At 36.4% G+C, this 25,044-nt stretch overlaps 1 long non-coding RNA gene across 4 annotated transcripts in view; it reads right to left on the reverse strand.

The window, feature by feature from the left end:
• Nucleotides 1–25,044, reverse strand: part of LOC309489059 — a 48,821-nt gene that overhangs the window by 18,031 nt on the left and 5,746 nt on the right. The window lies entirely within an intron of this gene.

Below are 25,044 nucleotides of genomic sequence, written 5' to 3' on the forward strand. Positions count from 1 at the left end.
TCTACAGTACAGGTTGTTGTAGGAGAGGAGATGAAAAATAAGAGGGCTTGATGATGTCATCTAAAAAAAGAAAAGTTATTTCAGAGGCAGAGCAAATTATTACATTTTGATGAATGATTACAAAGGCAAACTGTTCACTGGTAAATTAAATTAAATAAGACCAGGAACAAGCATTATGAAACTATATTAGGATAGGTACTACTCGTTTTAACAATCTGACAAATATCTAACACAAAGGTACCTAAATAAACCGTAAAATAACGCTTCACCCATCATATTTTCACTTTAATCACAGTGAGTGATTAGATGGCTACACAAAAACACTCTGGCTTGAAAATATTGAAAAGTTTGGTGAAAAACAGCTTGTTCAAACACATCCCTGATAGAGAACGCCATGCGTGACTGTCTGCGAGATCAGGGTGAGCTTAGACAAGAACACGGTGGTTTTAAAAGACAACACACAAGCTGGTGGTAAAAGAGAGCATTTCATAATCAGCTGCTGTCCTCTGACTGCCTCACCTGCTTGCTGATGTTCATTGGATGTAAACCCTCAACTCACAGTACACTTGAGCCAAGCCAAAGTGGGCGGCGGCTTTTACACCCATTCAGTCGCAGAATCATGACTTTTTTTGGGAGTTTCGGAAACAGTTTGAGCACCATTTTTACTCCACCTAAAACAACCTTTGAGATTCAAAATTAACAAAAGGGAGCTAAATCAGAAAGTCTGCGGAGTCCGCCATTTTCTCAGCAAGTAAAAGACGAGAGGAAAAAAAAGAGAAAGAACTCTCACTAGCATTGCTTTCCAAGTTTCTCCCTTTCTGTCCTGGCACCTTCACAAAACCTTCACCGGCGGGTCACATGATGCTGCTCGAGCCCAGAAGCATTCAGCTGATGTCGAGTAGATATCTTTTGTCTAAAATAAAACCTTTCGCTGAGCATTCCACAAAAAAAAAACCTTCCTGGGGGGCTGAAAAGGGGTGGCGCTGGGAGTCATGGCAACCTTTACCTGGCACGATGCCCATCGTAAGAACAGGAGGACATAGAAATCAGCTGAATTCAAACAATGATGCCAAGGCACTCTGAAGATAAGAGAAGAGGAAACGTCTCAATATTTTAACGATGCTTTTCGAGTAATTCTTGAACGAAGCTGCACTGGAATGCAGCGAAGAGTGCATTCGCTTGCAGACGGTAGTTGAGAAAAAACGCCCCATCGGATTACATGTCTCCTGTTGTCTGTGAATGGAGTGACTCAGTGAAGCTTTATTTCAAATACACAGACAGCGATTCATCATCCATCCGTGAGTCATAATTGTAGTTTGTAGATTGTAGTGGGCTTATGTAGTTTCCCGCTAGGGCTTTATAAAGTGTGATAGCAGCCTACGGGGCAGATATGTAGGCGTTTCCTGCATCTTGTTAAAGCTGCGCACATGAGATCACAGATGACCTCTGTCTCTCAACAGCCTCAGAGTTGAGGTGAGTGCAAGAGGAAGTAACTATAGTTAACAGAGGAACTTAACTATAATTTCACTTCAGAGAAAGGTCTGGATACCAGGGTTTGAATTGAATTAACAATGTCTCAAATTCCTGAATTTCAATTGAGGTAGGATGCAGAACTGCAATTTGAATTAAAATGAATGAAAATTTAAAGACATTAATATAACAAATTTTTGACTAGAAAAGCAGAATTTGTCAAGACAAACAAAAAAGCTAAATGTTAGCTTGACAAAGCCTTGTTTTAAAGTTTTAAAAGTTGTGAAGTTTAAAGGTTTATAGACCTTACAAACAGAAAGAACAATAGACCGAATAATCGATAAATCGATAGATAGAATGATCGATAGATATTTAATAAATTAACATTTGTAGACCATGTTGAAAGAAAACTTCCTTTGCCAGAATCCATTGCCTGCGCTGAATTTCGTGTTTTGAATTTCGAACTGTGAGTGCAATGATATTCAGACATTTTGTGTGGCTTAAGTGTCAGAATACTGTATGGGACCACTTTAAGATTCACTATAAAAGTCAAGAACTCTAGATTAGAAAGCTGACCTTTTGGAACTAATTCGGTTAAAGGCCAATCACAGCTCTTTTGAATCTTTTTATTATTATTTTTTGGACACCCAAGTGCACTTGAGAGAAGCGTCTCACTGAACTGAACACAAAATATGTCATGACACCCTGATCTCTCTGTCCAGAGCAGCAACAGACCAAGAAGAAAATTTCCACACAACCCTGAGTTTATAATACTTATAATAGTAGATTAACGCTTATAATACTAGATGTTTGGATTTGATCACCCTGAACTCATCCACCCTTGTTCCTGGATGGATGACTTTCTCAACACACTCTGACAGCAGACAAACAGTCAGCAGATCTGCATCAAACCACAAGAGATGCTCTGTTCAAGTTGATGCATGCGAGCATATATTGGTGTGGCCCTGAGCACACAAGTGGGAAAGATGATTTCTAAATCTAGTCCTTGTCTGCAAATTGAAACTCAATTTATAAAATAAGTTAAAGGCAGAATATACTCTTTCTATATAAAACGACTTGCTGCAGTTCAGTGCCACAAATAAATTACAGGTTTATAACTGAACAAAACTGTGTGCTACATCATCAGCTACATCACAATTGCGAACCACTTTCAGCAAATTACCAATGCAAGCTTGATCTCTTAAACAATCCTCTGTCCAAATCTTCTATGGTGATCAACATGCAGAGAACATCTGTGAATACAAGATGTTTGAGCTTCTTCCTCATACTAAACTACAGAGAGAATCTGTCTCATAAACTATTTAATACAACGTTAAGTCCGTTTGTGTGTGTTTCCTAATGGTGCACAGCGGGCTGATATATTCCCTGAAAATGCAGGTCTGTGAGGATAAACTATTTTCACGTCACTCTGGACCAGCAGGACCAATAAATTCTGCCACAGGGTGTGAGACGCTCCCCTCATCCTGAGTCAGACAGTCACACCACAGCACTCAAACACAGCCTGCATTCAACAGGGGAAGGAATTGAATTTATGCAGCGAAACGCGTGTTCTCCTCACATCATTTAGCCAGGCTGTGTCAGCTGCATGCATGATTGAAAAACACGCATGAGGTGGGCGTGTCTGTCGCATGTCATTAGGCTCCTCCAGCTTGCTGATTGTGGAAGTACCCTGATAGAGTGATACATACCGTGATACTGAGGAATTTTTGTATTTATTTACTAATGTATTTACACGATGCTCTAAGGTATGACAGTAACACTTAACAATTTGCTAACATTAGTTAATGCATCATGATTTTTCACAGCATTTATTAATCCAGGCTAATGTTAATTCTTAGATTTGTATTGGTTCATTATACATTGTTAATTTGTGTTTGTTCATAATACATCTGCTATTTTTAATTTATACTTAAAAACTTAAAATCTATTAGCATATTTAGATATTAACATTAAGAATAAACGCTGTAAATGTGTAGTTTATTGTTAGTTCATGATACCAAATGCATTAAAAATGTCATAAAATTGAACTTTATTATAAAGCATTACTGGTATATCAAAGAATGACATGGTGTGAGTCCAAAAAACAAACAAACATGGTATTACCATGGTACATGTTTAAAATACCATAATGTCAAAATGGATGGTGACCACAGCTGCTCCTGGTTCCCATCTACTTATTATTTGGAAATGCAGCTCGGACATTCTGTTAAATGTCTCCTTTTGTGTTCTACAGAAGAAAGAAAGTCATATGGGTTCGGAACGACATTACTAACCCTAACAACATTCGGATTAGTATTGACAGAATTTTCATTTTGGGTGAATTATACATATAAACAGTTTATCCATCTCATCACCTCACAAAAGGGCAATTTCATATCCGGAGAAGGAGGACGCTGAGGTCAAAGATCAACTGAGACTAGCAAAAAAAAAAAAAAAAAACCCAGAACAGAGCGAGGTTTTCCTGCAAGACAGGTCAAACCACTGAAAACCAGACAGGGGGGAATATCAGACAGACGTCGCAGTAATGTGAAACAGTCGTAATGCGGTCCCTTCAGCGGGACGAACCAACTGCATGCGCTACTCACAGGGGTGAAAGAACCAGATGGCTGCGGAAAATCAACACTGGGTGATCTTCTTCTTAATGGCAATTATTCATCGACTCTATAAACAATGTCAGTGAAGGTGACGGAATAGTCTGACTTTAATCTTCCACGTATGATATGAGAAACCAGAACAGCGTTCGTCTGCACTGCAGAACCCTCCTCAAACCACTGACCTCCCCATATATGTGAACCGAGTCATTCCTGCCAAAAGTAAAATGTCAAACTTTATTTCGACATGTCTTATTAATCTGCACTGCAAAATTGCACCACTGACTATAAACTCAAGGGACAGATAATTTGTTTTAAAGCCAAGAAGACATGCGACAGCTCTTCATCGGATCTGTTCTCATGCCACAAAAGGAGCCGCTGCACATGTTGATACAGACATACACAGCTGTTATTGGAGTATTACAAGAAAATACTATTTCAGTCTATCTACATCAAAATTTCATGTTTAATTCAATGTGTTCCTTGCTTGTTTATTTGAAACAATTTGCACTCAGAAATTGCTGGTAAATTTCACAAATAATTACAAAGGAAAAACAACACCAGTTTTATTTCAGTGTATATGTGCACAAAAGTTGCCTAAGAGCATTAGAGTTTTAAAATTAAGTAACGTGACAGAACAAAAAGTGATTTGCATATGCAAACAGATTTGTGTAAATGTAATGAAATGCAACTGCAGGCTGATTAAACGAACACAATAAACAGATCTGCTACTCTCAAAGCAGTTAGTCGTTTGCTTTAGACCCTCAGGAGATTGAGCCAACTAAAAAAAAACAAAGTTGAAGGCACACACAGGTTTTGTGCAGTGAGATTTGAGGTATCCCAGTGCAGAGAGGCCAATGCCTTCTGCTTTCCCTTAAATGCTTGCAGAGTTTGCCAGGCAACGAGCCAAGAAAATGACTTTGTTTGACCCAACTGCCAATCAGTTCGGCTGGGTGGGTCTGTATTAAACGGCGACACCTTTTCTGCGAGCCTTATTGGCCGCAGCTGCCTCCTGTGGGCGGAGACAGGTTGAGAAACAAGGCTGTTGACGGGGAAAAGGAAAGCAGAGCTGGTGCAGAGCACACCGACAGCCAATGGGAGCAGAGTAACCTAACGCATAGAAAAAACAGTTAAAGGCATTGATTAAACTAAAGCTCATTTCATGAATTTATTTATGGGTACAGGCTTAAACTTTAATCAATAATCTTAATTTAAAGTCTTTACAAAGAATAAGAAATCATAACTGTTGCATGTTGCTAGGCAGCTTTTATAACCGTCGGATAGGTCATCCAATCACAACGCAAACTCTAATTTGCTGATTTGCAAAATAAAGATCATGCGAAACGCATCAAAAAGTTTTCCCACTCCCCTCTGAATGGCAATTCATCAACTTAAATCTAAAAGAGAGATGCAGCAGTACCTCATTTTGAGAGGAACTTATGCTAATCCTTAAAAATCAAATATAATAAATACTGTACAGGGTTTTGCTGAGCTCTCTATTAGATTATGATCAATAACATAATCTTAGTCTCAGAGCAGTTCAGGACCCTTAAGAGGGCTTTTAATTAAATGACGTAATGCGTGAAGAGAGCGCATTGATTACCGAAACCCTGCTAACCGTGAGCGACAAGCATACATAGATCTTGTTTACCATTACAAAGAATCAATCAATACATTGAGACTTTTGAATATTAAACTTTGGCAGAGTAAAAAGTATTCCACATGTGACAACGCAGGAGCCGATCAATAAAAATGACATTAAATAAGACTTGAGAAAGCAGCTTGTTAATTGCCCAAGACCATTACAATGAATTTAAATGACTTCAGGCTTAATTAGTCTTGCTTACTCTCAGGACCGCCAGGTAACGAGCCAAGGGGAAAAAATGAATCTCAGCATAGCTCATCAACTCTTCTGAAACTCACCGGACTGGACACAAATAGGATTTCATGTTCATTATAACTACAGAGATGGAGAATTTTACACAAAGGAAGCTGTCAGACTGATTTCGGCTTATCAGACACGTCCAGAGAACAACTTTTCCTTAAGTATGAGAATTGATAGGTATTTTTGTATTTATAATTATTCTGGTTCAGATTCTGACTTCAATTAAATGTTCAGTTCCTTAATGAACAACAATACTACTTGTTGAACATGTATTTTAAAATATTTCTATTATCAAAGTACCATTAATTGTGGCAAATGTAATCTGAATGTGTATTTCTAATTATACATTCTCATATGAACCACCAGTCACACTACCGGTACAAGTCATAAAGTCAACAGGAATTGCAGATTGCAATCCATTTTACTTTTGCATTGTGATGCATTTGAACAAAAATGAAACAGAATTGAATTTCTAAAACAATTGCAATGCTTAAAAAGCTAGTTGGCTTTTGGTTAACATTATCCAATAGACTGCAAGTCCTAAGTCCTAAGGAAACAGTGAGTGAGTCACTGAAGTGATTCAAACCTTTAACTCATAACCAGCAGTGCGGAAAACACATTCTGAAGTATATTAGTAGGGTGTAACATAACACAATGTCCTGAAAATCATCCAGTTGCAGTATTTTCTATATCAAGAATGCACTTGAATCTTCTGAACAAATGAGGCATTCTATATATTCGATCTAGAAAAAATCATGACAAAATGTTTGCTTATGGCTAAATGTTTCCAGCTTCATAATGTGACAGTGTCGGGGAATTAGACTGTTGTTTTAACCTGCCTTTCTGCTTCCTGTCATTTCGGGGAGCGTTCATTCTGATTTCTTCCTTAGTCTGGCTTTTGTTGTCTTAGAAAATACACCGCAGACATGGACAGGAGACCTCAGACACCGCTCAAATGTGTTCAAGCTTTTAGAAAAAATTACACATTTAAAATACACATTTAAGGCTCATTTGAGGCAATCATCTACAATTATAGAGGCCGACAAAAAGCTAGTCTTTACAATCAAGTGGAATATATTAAATTCCATGCTTCTAAAATCACCATGAAAAGGATGTTTTATAGCATCTCTAACATCATCTCAGGCTTTCACAAACCAAGAGAATAAAGCTCTAGGCTAGACGTTTAGCTGCAGCCTGACAAACAAACATAACTAGGTGAAATTTACACAATTGTATGGACTGCAGTGGAATATAGACACACTGTCTGTCCTGTTCTTAAACTCATTTTTCTGCAGCCATGATAAAAAGCGTTAAGCATGAAAATCACGGCATTTTATGCTGCCTGATCCATTGCTGATTCAGCAGAACGCTGGAAGGGCACAGCAGGAATGATATGGAAAGGCATAATTATGATTCACCCCTGCACCGTGCAGGAAATTGCTGAACCAAAATTGTTTTGCATTTTTGTGCAACAAAAACCAACACCTCAGACTGAACAAAGACAGTGAGACTGAGTGCTCATTTGCATACAAAGAGTAAACTGATTTCTTTAATAATCACAGAATTTGCAAACATGACACTCTGAACGGTATGCTTGTTGATTATTAGACTGACAGGGCATTGAAAATCATTTTAAAAAGTCCTATGAAGGTGAGAGAAGCTTCTGTGTAGGAATTCTCAGTGGCACTTTCATAGAGTCAATGGGATGGTCATCAAAACAAGCCAATCAGCATCATCTCTTTAATTAGCAACCTTTCTACATGAAAATTGTTTATTTAAACTTCTTTATTGCAAGTTTATGCACAAAAAGGGCATCAAATATGACTTTCTTTCTTCCAAAAAACATAGAAAATATTTTGCAATATACGTTTAAGCTGGTCTTTCCACAGTGAAGTAAATGGGGTCTGTCAAATTCAAATATGAAAACAAACCACCATAAAAGTGACCCATAAGTCTTTTGCAGCCATACAATAGATTTGTGTGAGGAGCGGACTGAAATGTTAAAGCTTTATTTGGTGAAAATCCTCCCCCCCTTGCATACTTGCACATAGATCCGAGTCAAAATCTGCTAAGGGGTAATTAAATGTAACAAATAATGTAAAAATGTATCATCTTTTATTGGAAAATTTAGCATTTTATCGATCTTTGAGATTTTAATATTACATCAACATATGAGACTACAGGGACTCATCTCAAGATCACTCATTTACCAGTTCATCTATTGCTAAAATTATGGGGAAAAAGATCAGTCAAGATTAGAAAATTATTGAAAATATTCAAATTAGGAATGTCAGAATCAGAATGTGTAGTTTGTGTATAAAAAATGTCCGTCAAAACCAACACGTTGAACAATGTTCTCTAACCCGGCAAAGTTTATCAATTGGATTGGCGTTCATTCTTTTTAGCATGCAGTGTGAAGGTCCCTGATCATGTCTGTGATCATTCTGATTCAATTTCAGTGAGTGAAGAACAAATATATACTTGCACGCCTTATGTATTATGAAAGTTATTGTCTCTAACAGACAGCATTTACTGACGGTTATAACGTGCATGAGGGGTGAACTATGTTTGATTTTTTGTTAGTTATAAAACATGCTGGAGACATTAGAAATGCTTTTGACGTAGTTCATTATAAGTATTTTACGAAAATGAAGTTTATTTCATGGATCAAATAAATTACATGTAACTGACATGTTTGGCTACACTGATACATTAAGTTGTCAGTTAATTTTCACCAGTAAAGAAGTTGTTTGAATGATTTGTTCATCAAAAACGATCGACAAGTTTCTACAAACATACTAAGTAGAACAAAAAAATAAATACAGAAAAGTACAAAAAAAAGTAGTTCAAGTCAAATCCTCATAATAGTGCACATTAATATGCTTGGAAATCAATGTGTGGCTGCCAACTTGAATTTAGCCCTGTGACAGACTCCTGATTCTGGGTAAAGCAAACAGGAAGTGACTAGGTCGAGATTATTGCTGCCTGGAGTTTCCATAGGGCCCCCTGCTGAGTTACATGTTCTCAGTTTCTTTTGTTTGCCGTTAACCCGTTAAACCCCTCATGAGAGGCCTTTGAGAAAAGTGTCACATACCCCGGGGGGCCATTTTGTTTGGAACAATGATCCTAAAGGAGTTACACACCATTGCAATGGTCCACTTCCCAAAGGCTGAGACACTTACGCTCTAAAACAAAACAGAGGTAATCCATTCACATGCAAGGAAGCTCCGGCTTTAGCATCAAAGCTATGAGTGATCAATACAGACAACCATTAACCTTAAGCAAAACACTGGTGCTGTCAAGAGCAAACCTTCAGTTGTCAAATCAAATCCTGAGTTTGTTTCCATCAAGACATCTGCATTTACGTGAGCTTAGTTGCAGACACTTAACACACAACTATAATCGCAGCAGAGCTGTGTCTGTGTGATGGATAACCATGAGCCTAGACACTTGCGTGAAATTACAAACAGGTCAACAAAGTCTCTGTAACACAGGTACGGTGTATATTAATATATTAGGTTATGTCAGATTAAAGCAAACAAGGTCCAGTAACCAAGTTAGCACCCTATCTGATCTCTCTCCAAATGAGGAAAATATAACACAGTAAAACATGTTCTGATTGGACTGCACCATTCGGGACTGAATTAAGAAATTCTATCGATTCCTGAATGTAACCTGAATTTGAATTTAAGTAGCAAAACAGGATGCAGAGTTGAAATTCAAATTTGAATGCAAGGAAGAATTAAAATGAACAGAAATTCATATAGCTGTAATTTTTAACTATATATCCAAACTATGCCAAGACAAGTTTCGAATGCTAGCTTGAAAAAGCCTTGTTTAAAAGTTGATAAAAAATAAATAAAAAAAGCTTTGAGGTTTGAAGGTTTATTGACATTATGGACAAATAGAAAGTAGATCGAAGGATACACTGTAAAAATGATCTTTCAAAGTTGCAAATAAAACAGTTTCTGAATGAAAATTGATGATAGATAGATAGAACGTTAGATTAGATAGATAGATAGATAGATAGATAGATACAGTAGATAGATAGATAGATAGATAGATAGATAGATAGATAGATAGATAGATAGATAGATAGATAGATAGATAGATAGATAGATAGATAGATAGATAGATAGATAGATAGATAGATAGATAGATAGATAGATACTTCTTCCTGTCATACCAATTCAAATTCAAATTCAACTCCTGGTGGTGTGAGGCTTGTTAATTGCATAATTTGTGTGAATTCAAGTAAAATTCACACAAATTAAAAGGGAACCAATTCTGAGTTTTGCACAACCCTGCAATGTGAAAAGACAAAATTGATTATTATTGGAAACTCGCCATGTTGTGCCTGGTTATACTCACAAAACTCTAGTGGTCGCTGAAACGCTCTTGACAAACTCAGGCTCAACTCCAACAAGAGGAATGCAGTTTCAAAGAGAACAACAACAACAAAAAAAAGCTCATATTTCAAAACAAAAAAGTTTCCACACTGATTTATGTCAACAAACTTACTTGACAGTTAAAACCAGAACGCAAACGGAATCATCAACTACAGCAGAAGTCAAACAAATCTAACGCCTGTATGACACAACTCAAGAGATGCTTCTTAAACATTCCCAGAGTTCAAAGTGTAAGTCAAACAGTACATCATTACTCAGCATCATGTGGATGTGTTTGATCTCTCAGCTGCTGGAGAGCTCTTGAGTCTGACCCACGATGCCCCTGTGCTGTCAGCAGGCAAACGCCCCGTCACGGCTTCTGCGTTCAGCTGCGTTTATGAAACATGTGGGAGTTGGATGAAACACACAAAGATGAATGTCCTCATGTGGCTCTGCTAACAGAGCGCTCTCTGTCCTCACCTCAAATCCCTTTTGGCCCAAATTTCTGACTGCACGCCAAGATCCACCTCTCACACTGAAGAACGACAGAGAACCCTGAGGAGCGGCTGAAGAAATCAGCTTCAGCATGAGACCAAACACAAGACACGACCTTGTATCACTTTAGTCAAACGACAGACAGCTTATGCGTGACTTGTGTTTTGAAGCGCTGCTATCGTCGATCACAACACAAACAGCTAATGAACCTGCCGCCAGACATTTTATGCAAACCTTTGACAACGTGTTAGATTTTCTCATCTGTTTAAAGGGGTCATGAATTGAAAAATTGTTAGTCCAAAACCAGCTTTTATTGAAACCAAGTTTAGAAAACGACTTGTTTCGGATTTTGTCACATTATTATGTCATAGTGCAACAAAAGACCATCTCTGCAGAAGATCACTGCCTCTTTAGCTCCGCCCACAGATTCGTGCATGTCATGTAGTAGTAAATATGAGACAAACACAGGATTACCAGAAACAAAACAATAGAGATGTCTCTGAGGAATCCAAGACGTTTTGAAGTGCCAAGTTGTGGAAAAACTCTCTTTGCATTGCCATCCTTGTGATCCCAAAATTAAGAAAGCGTGGATGAACTTTATTTTTAACTAAGTTCCAGCTGAAAATGCCTAGCTGTGGGAGCTTGAGAGCGCTTCGGCAGCGCAGCGTTTTAGACGCTTTGCTTGCCATGATACGGAATATCCGCAGTGTTATTAGTATCTCATTTCACAGATAGTTTGATTCTGTATTGTTTCTATATAAAATGTCGATACAGCGTAAAGTAAGCTCTGGCTCTTGTTTTTAAATTATTTTGTTCCGTTATTATGCTTCTTCTTGTTTTCGTCTGTCGACGTTGTACAAACAGGATGCTGGTCGGTGTGGAATTTGTCCCACCCCTCCTCAACTCTGATTGGACGGCTGGGTAATAAGTGACAGTGATGAGCACTGTGTTTTACCCAAAGTTAAACATTCTTCAACTCTCGGCGACCAGCAAAAAACGCAGAGTGTTTCAGCGTGAAATAGACGCTCAGCGCCTCATTACGCTCCTGGCCGCTCCCATTTAAAATAATTGAAAAAATACGCTATAGCCACGGGAAAAAAACGCTTTGGTGGACAGACGGCCTAAGACACTGTTCGTTTGTTCGATTGCGAATTCGTTTTTAGACAAGACAATTCGATGCAGGCTTTTCAGAGAGACTGAAAATAAAAGATGATGCTGTGCCATGGTATAATAAAAAAATTCTATGGAAGTCAATGGCTAGCATCAACTCTCTGGTTACCAACATTCTTCAAAATATCATCTTTTCTGTTCAACAGAAGAAATAAACTCATAAAGGGTTGGAACAACTTGAGGGTGAGTAAATTATGACAGAATTTTCATTTTTGGGTGAACTATGATCCCTTACATGCATTGGATTATAGGATACGGAAGAAAGAAAGAAAAAAGAGAATACTGCTTTTTTCTTCTTCTTTTTTTCTAAGCCAATCACTGTGATCCTGAATAAAAGCTTCAGTGAGTGACGTCTGTTTTGTCATCAGTAAGACATTACAACACGTTTCATTTTATTTAAAACACAACACTGCAAATGTTTACTTTTTAACTTTATCGTAAAGGATGAACTATGAATAGAACGACAGACAACAACTATGAAAAACACTGTAAGCCATCCTTTGTCAACTATAACTGGTAACTCCAACTACTTACATTTTATTTGCCACAACCAAGACTTATAAAGCATACTTAATATGCAGAAATGTTTCACATAGTTGGCAAATGTTTCAACTATGTCAGAGATATTTTTTAATCATAGCAGTGGGCGTTTACAAAACAGAGAGGGTCAGAAACAGGATTGAAAATATCTTATTACTTCTAAATTAAGATTTTATTTTAGATAACAATCTTGAAAACAATATAAACGGACTTCAGAGAACATTATGAAATAAAAAAATAAATGCATTTTATGACCCCTTTAATTATTGAAAATGTGATTGTAATTGAATATTGAACCATGCTTCAGACAATACCACAAATCTCATTTAGGTTTTTGGTGCAATCAAACAGATGCTTAATTTCAGGGTTGAGGCGGGACAGGAAAACAGCTCGTCTGGCTTTTAAATTGGTAGTTTATTCAAAAATTGTCATAATTTACTCACCTTCATGTCATTTCAAATGTACAAGACTTTTCTTTCATCTGTGGAACATAAAAGATGATGTTCAGCAGAATGTCTGAGCTGCTCTTTTCCATTCAGTTAAAGTGAAACAGGGATTGTCAAGCTCCAAAAAGGACGAAAACAAATCCTCTTAAAAGCAGTATTATGCTATATTTCGAGTCTCCTAAAGCCACATGATAGCTTTATATGAGGAACAGATTGAAATGGAAGTCATTATTCAATAAAAACCTTACAAATTTTTGCTGGACAGTCGAGGTCAACATTCTCTTTTATTGCATGGAAGGGCAGCTCAGATCTTAGTGAGTAAATGATGACTGAATTGCCATTTTTTAGGTGACTATCCCTTTAACACAAATGGCTGTGATATTTTACCATTTCTATCTACATGGTAGACGATATCATAAATCATAAAAAACAACAAATGACAGACACGTCAAAGGTGCACCTTTGTCTATAAAAACTGATCATTTGTTTGGGATTGTTTCATTTAGATGATCCCAGATTAACTCTGCAAATGCATTTACAAACAGTTCAATTAATGCCAAAATGCATGTTTTTTTATGTTCTCGTTAAACACAAATAGTCTGTTTTTGTAAACTTGAGAAGTGGGCATGATTTGAATGATGTGACATCTTTTAAACATTGCTGCTGCATGTGAATGTGTGTGTATGTGTGCACACACGCACACAAATCTAGACAAAGCAAAACAATCTATTACAATTCAGAATTTTAAACATCCTCATTAATGACATACAACTCAGAAAAAATTACATATACAAAGCCTATATATACTTTTCATTTTAAATATATTATTATAAATATCTAAAAAAAAATATTTTAAGTCCTAGAATTCTAGATAAAATTCCAACCTAATTTCTAAATGATTAACTCTAGTTTTCTTTTTCTAGAAATAAATCTGTAACATGATAAAACGTGTATTATACAGTATTTTCATTACTGTATAAATATTATTATTATTACTACTTTGCTGCGCAAGACTTAATTCTTCACAGCGATAAATAGTCAAAGCAATCTGTTCATCAGATCTACTCTCTATTCTTGAGTATAAAAAAAAAAAATTAATAATTTTACCAAAAAGAAAACCCAGGTAGCACGATTTCAAACGAGACACATATATTCCAGGGTTCTGATTATCTATTTGTGTTCAGGACTGCGGGTTAAATCTGGGCTGGTGTTAATCCTGATGCTGCTCTTTGAGCAGGTGAACTCAGCCTAAGACTTTCCCACGGTCCTCCGGCAAATCCTCTGCCCTGAACCCTCAGTAGACCGCTGCCATCTGGCCCCTCTGTGTTCTCACTGGGAGGGCAGGCGTCAGCTGCATGGCCAAATTCTGCGTTCCACCACAACCCCCACAGAAAGACAAACAGCAAACCGTCCACACACACCCGACATCCACCACCATCAAATACATTTGCCTGCCTTTCCGTACGGCACAATTAAATGCTTTAAAAATAGCATTATAGGGAAAAAACTCAACTCTTAAAAAGTACAAACATCAAAAATAGGCTTTTAAGGACAAAACTTTCTTGAGCCGCATTGAAGTCAAATTACATAAATATGACCTCCACACAACAAAAGACCCCCCCGACTTCACAATATAAACCTTGACCTTTGGCCCTTTCTACGGCGATCCATCATCACAACATGAGGCGCACCCCCACCCCCCTCCGGATCACCCCAGACAGAAATCTCACTCCAAATATCTTACTCCAAAATAAGATTTTGATTTGCGATCATGTGACAAAACCCCTCCCTCAGTTTCTCGCGTCTCCTAAGCTGCCATGTGCTATCGTCTGACTACAGTCGGGAAGAAAAAAAAAAAGCGCCTGGCTGATGAAGAGAGCGTCCCGGACCGGCCGCTCTTAAAATGCGTGACATTTCCATGGTGGGAGCATGAGAACAGATTCTCCACAATAGCGAGGTCTCCATGCCCGGCCAGTAACCATGGAAGCAGATGCTGTCGCTCTCCCCTGCCCCTTACCTCCCAGCGGCCACGGGCTGCTCCACACTCAAAAGAGGGTCCGCCTCAATTTCTCTTCATCCCGACCGAACTTGCGTGCTCTTCAAAGGGAGCTATTCAGCAGGTCACTGGTCTAGACTTGTTTGCACGGTCCACAGAGCAGCCTTGATGTAACCCTTGCTCTCCGCCTGCCGTGGAACTGCAGACTGCGGGGAACGCTGGGGACGTGGTTTTGAAAAGAAGCCCGTCCGATTTTGCCATTGTGCCTTTTCATTCATCGATCGAATGCGTATCGAACCTTCTGTCGGTGCATGTGTGAAACAGTTAGCTTAGCCAGCATTTTTTTTTTTCTTCTGGTCAGACTTGACTGCTCCTTTCTCATGTTTAATTTCATTTAATGATCAGATTTTTTTTCTACAGATTTAAGGTCTCTTTTTCTCTCTTTTTCCCCCCGAATGTATTAAAAACATTTTTAATGAATATATATATATATATATATATATATATATATATATATATATATAGTTCTGCGGTACTACTATTCTTCTCCTCCACTTTAATGTTACAGTAAAGAGGAAATTAACAAAGATAAAAGGCCACAAGAAAATAAAATGAGGTTAATGACAAAATAAAAATGTGAATTTAAACAGTCTAAATGAGTGATATTTTCAGGTGTATTCACCTTTAAAATTACTTTTTTTCCCCTTTTCTTTTTCTTAATTTCAACTGCATATTCATCCAAATAAATTTTACAGATGAATTTAAACTAATACGACATGAACTAATGATAAAATTAAGCAACACATTTTCTTACTAAATATGAAGAGTCTGTATTTGTGACCTTGGGAGTTTTAAATGACTCCTTTGTCATCTTTCAAATGTTTTCTTCTGTGAAGAACGGCAGAGACAGACGGACACACACACACACACACACACACATAAAACATCCATCATTAATATAAAATACAGACCAGAAACACAAGCAAATACTATTTAATTTTGTATACATGTATTTTCTCTTTTTCCAGGATTTTATGCCTAAATCTAGAATTAGATTTTCTATTTTCTAGAATTGCAAGAATTATATTTTAATTAACAATGACCCCGAACTGATCTTCATAAATGCTAATATTTTCAGCAGGAACAAATAAATAAACTTTCAATTATTTAAAAAAGTATATATATTTGACTATATTTTAATTTATATATATATTATTTAATAACATGAATCAATTATTCGAAGAAATGCCTAATATGTCATCAAATAATTTTTTAAGCTGTCTGGAAGATATTTTTGTAATAAATGTATAGGTTGCATTTCACTTTAAAGAATACAAAAAAAAAGAAGTCAGCAGTGAAACACATTTTTAAAGATCCATGTGTCTCCCTGTTCTTATTCAAATGATTTAGACACACAGAGATGAAGAGACTCGCTGTCCATCTGACACAGAGACGTGGAGGACGGACAAAACCACAGCAGAAAGTGAGCAAATTCAAAGGCAAAGGAAGGAAAGAGATCAGCCAAGTGAGAAGACAATGTCATTGTTGTCAGGAAGCAGAAAATCAATGGCATAAAAGCAGAAAGGAAAAAAATGAGATCTGCCATACGAAGAGACACACACTCCGAATAAAGAGCTGGGCAATTTTACCGCAGCTCTCTCAGATATGAGCAGACAGCAGAAATAAAATGTGCTCTTTTACATAAAATATGCAGCTCGATGCTTCTGAAAGGTGATTTATAAGATAATTATAATATGATATTATTAATAAGCATTTCAAACCTTTACATTTTCTATATGCATTCACCCAATTATTTGATACAGGTTTGCAGATATTGTTACAGCTATATAAGGCTATAAAAATATATGTTGTATGAATCATTTAAAAATAAATATTACAATTAAAAAAATTGCATTTCAGACAGCTTACATTTAGCATGACAGTAATTTATGTATAGTTCTGATAAGCCTATTTTAATACATTTGACTGTGTAGTAAAATACAACACTTTAATCTTATACTTTATATATAAATAACATTAACAACGATGATGCTGATTAAATATTTTTAAGAGAAATTATAAATAGTATTTACAATTATAATATTAAATATGTTTTATGATTAAAGTCATTAGACTTAGTGTGCATATTTAAGTAAATTATAGGGAGGAAAAAAAAATATTTCTGCTTCAAATATTACTGAATTGTATAAAAAAATATATATATATACACAAATCCTGAGGTCACAAAGGTTTTCTGTATACAGAAAAAGCCAATATATAACAAAACTGAATTTCCAATTCAATTTCAGCATAATTATTATTAATTATCTATTTCCATTTCCATATAATTCTCATAAAACGTAGCATACAGTAAAGCTTAAAATATAACAAGCAAGATGTAAAGCTGAATTCTCCTGCTAGTTTGTGAGAAATAAATGTTGCGTTCAGGAAGACCACATGCAGAGATCCACCTGGGTGGGAAAGACAGCAGAAAACACGCCGGCAGCGCGGAGACGGAGAGTTTAATCTCTTCCAGAGAGACACTGAACTCTCCGACATGACCACAACTAACCATTCAGGCATTATACATACCAGAAAAACATTCAAGTTTAAGTCTGCAAAAAGCCTTACTGGTATTAATTGAATTGTGGAATGATTGCTGGAAATTAAACAAAAGATTTGATGTGAATTAAAAACACAAATTTGCACCAGAAGCCTTTCTTAAAATCAATTAGCCCAAAATAATCCCCAGTCCGAATTCTGATCTACATCTTTATACGGGCTGTCGTTCATCCATCACATCTGTGCCGTAACTGAATGACACCAGGACAAAACTGATTAAATGGTGCGGCTAGAGGAGGGACAGACTGTCAAAGAGAGACATTTTAAATGGCACCGTAAACATGGACAAACTATGGTTTTATGTTAGTTCATAATTTTTGTTGTTAGCTAACTGCTGAAATGATCAACCCTGACAAATAATAAACAGCAGAGATCAGGGATAGTTGTCACAGTCTTCATTCCAGTAAATATTTCTCAGGTTAGATTTATTTTTGAAAGTCAAATTCAGAGTAGGCACAACCCTTAAAGCATAAACCTTTAAAACTATTTTTAAAAAATGTATTTAAAACCATAAAAACTAACAAAAAAGCTTTTTGACATTTAACACTTAAAATATTAAATTATATTACAATAGTTAATAACAAATTAAGCAATTATAAAGTATAAAACAATTTAGTTAATTACTAAATTAATTAATAATAAAATATGAATGTTAAATGTCAATATTAAATGTAATGTTAAATACTTAAATAATATTAAAATCAAAGTAAAAAAAAACATTTCAAAAAAAAAAAAACAGAAATTGCAATTAATAAATAGCATAAAAATGCATTAGAAGAATCATTCACATGAACACAAGAGCCAGGTAACTGCTTTTAAAAGATGCTTATAGCATCCATAAGAACAAGTGACTGTACTGAATGTGTCTGTTTGGGCTGGAAAGGGGCAACACTGAGTGTCTCCTTCGCTTTATAAAAGCTTTCTTGTTTGACATTTCGAACCCCTCCCACCACCCCCTACAGGTCAAACACACACTCACCTGCTTTCAGACGCTGCTGCGGCAGACTCATTGTTCTTTAATGCATTGTAAAATGACCCTATTGTTAACTTAACGGAACACAATAGCTAATTAACAGCTTTATTGCCCATTACTGCTGTCAGGTTTCACAAGTGTTTTAACCATCAAGCATTTTCTAATTAAAAGATTTATTGCAAATGACGTGCAAAAAAAAACCCCACACACATAGCCTATATGAGATTCTTCAATTGCCCTGACAGAAAAAAAGCAAGCTGAGACGATAAAGCCCCAACATTCTCAGATCAGCTCAACAGGAACAAAAGAGCGGCTCTATCATTACGGCTATCACAAAGAGCTTTTAATTATGTGCAGACCAGTAAATGCTCGTCTGCAAGACGGCGGGATGCTCAACATCATGGAGTGTCTAAACACCCACATTTTAAGAACGAAGTAACGCTCCAGCACTGGTCTTTCCCTTGAGAAACACACGCACACACACACACACACACACACACACACACACACACACAGCTTTGAACATGAGAATCTGCTGATGTTAATGACGTCTGCTTTTCCGACTCATTTATTTTTTTGGCAACACTTTACAATAAGATTTCACTTGTTAACATCAGTTAATACATTAACTAACAAACAATGAGCAATATATATTTATATAGCATTTATTAACCTTTCTTAATGTTAGTAGTAAATGCTTTAGAAGCATTGTTCATTCTTAGTTCATGTTAATAAATGAAACCTTATTAAGTGTTACCAATGTTTTTTTTAACCCAAATATCACACTGACGCAACCCATAGATATCCTCTGCCAAATGACACATATGATGTCATATGAAGGGAAATTCCAGTGGTTTCACTTCACTGTCTATGTATGGGGTGTGTCAGAACATAACTGCAGAATGCTCAGATGCATCTCTAGAGCCGGGGAAAAATGAGTTAGGTGTTTGGGGTCACCTGCAGTCCTGACCTACAGATCCATATCTGGTTCGGCCTTTGGCAACGCCAACGAGAAACAATAAGCAGTCTGTTCATCGCTGAGAAAGGACATTCTTCAAAACAAAACCACAAAAACATTTCAAATGCTTCTTAACCGATATTTTTCAAGCCCAACGAGTTCAATGGTTGAAATTAAAAGTGACTAATAATAAATGATTGAACACAAAATATAACACCTTAAATCTTACATCATAAAATACTGTATATCAGTATTGTTATTTTGCTCAAAAAAATATTAAGGTTAATGTTAAAAGAAAGTGGCTTTTACTAAATGGGTTTTGAAAAAAATGTGTCTTCTAATCATCAGTACTGTTGCTTGAGATAAAAATATAATAAAATAAATTCAGATGATTTAAAAATGTAAGAAATGCACAAAAGCTTCTAAAGAAAACTGAGGCACTAAACTTCACAAGTTCAACAGTCAGGAAGCAACTAATAGTGATAATGAGAACCATTAGAAGGGAAAAACCTTCTACGAATTGTGTGTGTGTGTGTGTGTGTGTGTGTGTGTGTGTGTGGGGGGGGGGGGTATCTCTGATTAACACATAATCAGGAAGTGTAATGTGATGTAGCAGACCAGAGCCAATCAGGGGAAGATTTTAACCATGGACAAATGTTGTTCACAATAGCCTGAGGGACATTTATCTAGAACACTTTTTGTGTTCAGAAACAGGAGAAACGGCCAATGAAATTAGATATGTTTCTTCTGTACCAGATGTGTTTGGAACTGATAAATAAACAGAATATTATAAATATCATAACAATTGAACACAATGACTGAAAAGTGACCCCCAAAACATCCATTTACATACTATTTTATTTGTAACTAATTTATTTATTGCTATTTATGAATTATTTTGTTTAAAATGATTAATAACTTAACTTTAACTTTTATTGTAAAATATAAAATTAAATGATTTATAAAATATATTAAAACATTTTTTTTATAAAATACATTATTTATTCATTCAATTAATTTAAAAACTGATCATACACATTTTTTCTTTTATAATAGTTCCACTGTCAATCAGTCGATAAAATTATATCATTAAAAAAATATTATTTTATAAAGTATAAAATAATTTATTTTAATTCAAATAAAAAGTATATAGTATAAAATCTTTTATTATTTTATTTTAAATGACCACTGTCAGTCAGCATAAGGGATCAGTTCAAAACAAGCATCCAATTAATTAAGACAAAAAGAGGAGTGAAGTCAGAGGAAAAAAACCCTGATCAGATCCCACAAAACATGAAAAAGTGAAACAAACAATATATTAAGAGACAACAATTGTGGTTTCTTAGACAATGCTGAGCTGTATGTGTGTGAAGGAGAGAAAGAGAGAATGTGTGTGTGTGTCCCGGGAATCTGAACGGGTCGGGGTAGTTGGTGTCTCCGGGCAGTGAAGAGGTCAGGACAAACACAAGCTGCTATTCATGGACAAATCAAGTTTATGTGAGAATCCCCCCCTCTCAGCCCTCATTAACATCTGAATGCTTCATAACATCAGCGCCTGAAAGAGCAAGATCCTGTCAGAGTGGAAGTCAACAGAGGGACCGAGAGTGAAAAAAAACAACAAAAAAAGACCCCTTTGCCTTGTCTCTTCATATAGAATAGACCCCCAGAACCCCCACTCTCTTAAACAACACCTCCGCCATATGTAAGCCAGCCACACACGGGTCAACCCCAATGTCAAGCAGAGCAGCTCGTCAACCCATACACACATGCACACACACGTGTGCACACATGATCACACGCATGTGCAAACACACACACACGATTAATATTCCGCCCAGGCTGTACCATCACAGATCTGGTGGGCTCGTCCGGCTTACACGAAACACACCTCATTTCCTGTGACGCATGTCTACGCTCATAGACCCGGAAACACAGGGATGTAGAGATAAAAAACCAAAAAACAGACACAGCCTCTGCTCTTTAAGGTGGACCCATGGAGTTGAGGTCGTCCAGAGCAGGACGGGGACAGAATGGAGCAGGATACTGTGAGGAAAGAGACGGGATGCGTCCACATTAAAGAGAGATGACAAGCTGCCTGAATGCCATTACAGTGAGGATCAAGCAACGATAGCAAGAAATTAGTGTGTAAGCAGATACCTTTAAAAAAAGGTCTACAAATACTGCCATCTCATTTTTATTTAAAATATTTTGAAATTATACATTTTATATAAAACAATATGACAATTTAACAATTTTAAGATATCTCCACATTTATATGTGTAGCTCTTTTATGTGTTCTGTTTTGATTTAGTTTTATTAAGTTTTGATTAACAGTTCTATTTTATAAATCTGTGACACATTCATATAAATATATTTCAGTATCTTTCATACAGTGATAGTATAAGCATATTTATGAACTCTTTTAACCAAACATTCTCTTAGCCTCCAATAATTTGTTTTTTGATTCCCTTAATAAAGGTGCAACCATACATATTTATTACTCTATACAATGATAAGAAAAAATACCAACAACAAAAACCATTTAATATAGGCTATACAGAGGAAGAATATAGGTAAATTCAGACACTTTTTGAAATTGAGATAAAAAGTGACCTGATTTACCTGAACTTTGTGTGTGTGTGTGTGTGTGTGTGTGTGTGTGTGTGGTAAGGAATAACCGACTTTAACTATTATTAAATACTACAATAGTCATCCCATTCAGTTTTTGCTCAGCTGCTAAAATTGTTATGCTTATTAAAATAGATATTACAAGAAATTAAGTAAATTTACCAGATTTGCATCTTTTTGTGGTATTTTTAATTAATACTAACAGTTTGGAGAGAATAAAGGGTGAAGTGATATGCAACTTTAACATATTTAACAAATCTGGAACTACATTAAAAAAGGGGGGGAGAAAAATCCACAACCTTGCAATAGATGTCAAACAAACAGAATTAAGAATTTAACAATGGCACCAAATAAAACTATTCACATTTTTCTTTTTTAGAACTTTAAGCATGTAACAAACAACAGTGGAATAATTCTCTTCAGAATGTTTAGAATTATTCCATTTTAATCATAATGCAGAATGTAACCAGCAGACCAAAGTAATCAGTGCGAGATACAATCAAGATTTCCGAAACACAAAGCATGTCTAATTGAATCATAGTAAAGGTTCCCAAAGGCAGCTCTGTGGTCTAGGGACATTAATAACATTTGTGGATTGAACCAAAGATGCCATTCCAAAAGAAAAGAGGCCTGAGATTACACAAAATAACAACATGACTAAAACCTCTGCTTTCCAAAAGCCCAGACTTATGCAACTGACACTCCAGACAGAGCCAATATGGACCCGAGCTCAAATATACCCTGACCACCATTAAGGTCTGATCTTATTACAGCGTGGTCTGGGGATTTGGACCGACGCATCCCCCCACCCCCCCCACAACACCAGGGCACAGAGTTCACCGTGCTCGGCTGCTGGCAGACGGCTCTGGTTCATACTTCTGAATCCCTCAGCTGTGTTACGCTCGCCCTCTGCTCCGTCGGACCCCTCAAGAGCTTTCCGTCTCACGAGCGCACGCATATGTTTGTCTCTCCGGCCGGCCGTTAGTGAAACCAATCACAGAGGCTGTAAACAGAGACCCAACCCTACTCCCTGAAGACCGGTCCCAGCCCAGATCGGGTTCCCACTCACAGAGAAAGCCTTAGTTTATCGTCCTAAAGGAGAGGTTTTTCATATGTAGAGGAATCAAATTCTGTTCAGTTGAGCTTCAGATATAAAGCCAGAGAATCATTATAGAGAAAATGTTCAATTGGCACATTCACCGGATCATTGTAGTTTAAAATGAATAAAAGGACCATTAGGGCTGCACAATTAATAAAACTAAATAATTCAGATTAAAATTACAGATGGCACAATGAACTATCATGAAAAGTAACAATTATATCTTTTTATGTCCTGTTATATAAAAATATTCCATTTGTAACATGTTTTGCAGCAGTTGAGCATTGCAACCAAATCACAGACGTCACAGACAATTTAACCTTCATTGTCAAATAATTTAAACATTTGGTAACACTTTACAATAAGTTTTCAGTTGTTACCATTAGTTAACTACATTATTTACTATGGACTAAGAGTGAGCAATACTTCTACTGCATTTATTAATCTTAGTTAATGTTCATTTCAACATTTACTAATACATTACTTAAAATCAAAAGTCGTATTTGTTAACATTAGTTAATGCACTGTGAACTAACATGAACAAACAATGATCAGCTGTATTTTTATTAACTAATGTTAAGATTAATAAATACTGTAACAAATGTATTGCTCAATTAATGTTAGTTAATACATTAAGACCGTATTGCAAAGTGTTTACCAAACATTCTATTCAATTAATCAATTATAATAATCAAAATTAATAATAGAGATAATTATCAACATCATTTTTAATCATAATTGTACAGCTCTAAGTAACATAATTAACTTGCTATTTATTATAATATAATATGAATATTTAACTAATTTAAATTGTGTCATTAAGCCAGTTAAGTTGTGCCTTTTTTGGTAAAACACCTGCACTTTAGAAATTGTGTGTGTGTGTGTGTGTGTGTGTGTGTGGGGGGGGGGGGGGTGGGGGGTGAATCTTGAGACGTCAGGGTGAAAAAAATCCGAAAGAGAGAAGGAGAGAGCTTAGTTAGCAGAGCGATGGCCTCATTTTCAACCTCCATCTATTCATTCCCTGCATTTCAATTATTTTAGATGTGTAATCCTTTCACTCTCAATAGCAAATGTAATCGTCCCCATGGCCACCGCACCAGACCGGTCAATATAAACCTAGACGACTCATTACTTCACAGGCTGCTGTCTACAGATGCTGGAGTCTTCATGAGCATAATAGCAACACAAGCCCCTGCCGCTATTGAGTTTCCACTTCCCAGATCTCCCTTTATTGCCTCTAAACCTGCCTCTCAAGGGCGCTTTAGTCCAACACATACACACACACACACACACACACACACACACACACACACACACACACACACACACACACACACACACACACACACACACACACACACACACACGTCACACACTTTGGCAATGCATACGTCCCTGTGTCTGCCCTAGAACGTGAGGATCCTTTTGTATTTTGAGGAATTCTCTTTTTCCCCTCAAAAATGCAAATCAAAAATATACTTGACATTTGAAAAATGTTAAAAAATTGTATGCTTATTATGCTCATTTTCATAAAACTCGACGGAAGTCAGTTTTAGAAAAGGTAATAAAGAAAGACAGTCCTAGAACTAAACACAATATAGTTGTACAATTACAGAGAGAACCACTCAAACATTCATAAATAAATAAATGTAGGAGACTCATATTTTGTTTTGTGACATTAAATTAATGTCAAATAGGCAAATTTTACAGCTACTGTACATTCCAATTATTGTAATGCTTCCAGGCATTATACATCTTTTTT

This window comes from Leuciscus leuciscus (genome assembly GCF_965113295.1).
Source record: "Leuciscus leuciscus genome assembly, chromosome: 24".
NCBI lineage: Eukaryota > Metazoa > Chordata > Actinopteri > Cypriniformes > Leuciscidae > Leuciscus > Leuciscus leuciscus.